Raw genomic sequence first — 876 nt, forward strand, 5'->3', positions numbered from 1 at the left:
TGGGGTATAAATCCAACCTCCTCCTCCTCCTCCTCCTCCATCTTTGTCCAGGGCCCATGGTGACTCTTGGCAACCCTGAGTGGGAGGGGACAATATGCTGAAGACCACTCAGAAGCCAAGGAGATTAGGGGGTAGTCATTCAGAATTCACAAGAGTAAACAAATAACAGTTAAGCAAGGATGCTGAGGGGTGGGGTTTCCAGAACTTAATCTTCCCAGCATTTTTTAAAAGCTAAAGATGCAGATATGGGTGGCCCTGATACAGACTGGAGATGCACAAGGGAAGGAAAAGAGGTTTAATCATGCTACCCATACACAGTTTTGTCTATCAGCATGTCGATCAGCCTTGGGAGGAAAAAACACACAAGCAAAAGACAGTCCTTTTCTCCTGGAACTGGGTTAGAGTTGGTTGCAGAAGGGGTTGTATAGGAGGCATGTATTGCATGGCCCAAATTGCTCAAGATTACCAGACAATCATGGGGGTGGGATTCGTATCACAGCAGCTCCCAGGTTGCTAAAGTAACATCAGTACTGGCCCTTAGAGGCATTCCTCTGAACATGGAAATTACATTTAGCCATCAAGACAAAGAGTGACAGCTAGGGCCCCATCCATTTCATTTTTCTAATTCATTTAAAGCCAGCGGCATATTTCCTATTGCCTCTCCTGAATCTATTGCTATTCCATTTGACCAGCTGACCCCCAAACTTCCAGTTTTATCACATAAGAATAAAATGCATTCATTGTCTTCCACTAAGACAAGCACTCAAGAATGTGTTCAATCACTTTTTATAAAACGGCATGTACACCGAAACAATTTTAAAAGATAGTAGAATTATTGTTTAAAAAACACTGTGAAGAAATGCTTTTTTTTCCCTT

The sequence above is a fragment of the Gekko japonicus genome, unplaced genomic scaffold, assembly GCF_001447785.1.
Source record: "Gekko japonicus isolate JY-2015 unplaced genomic scaffold, Gekko_japonicus_V1.1 scaffold6, whole genome shotgun sequence".
NCBI classification, from domain to species: Eukaryota; Metazoa; Chordata; class Lepidosauria; order Squamata; family Gekkonidae; genus Gekko; species Gekko japonicus.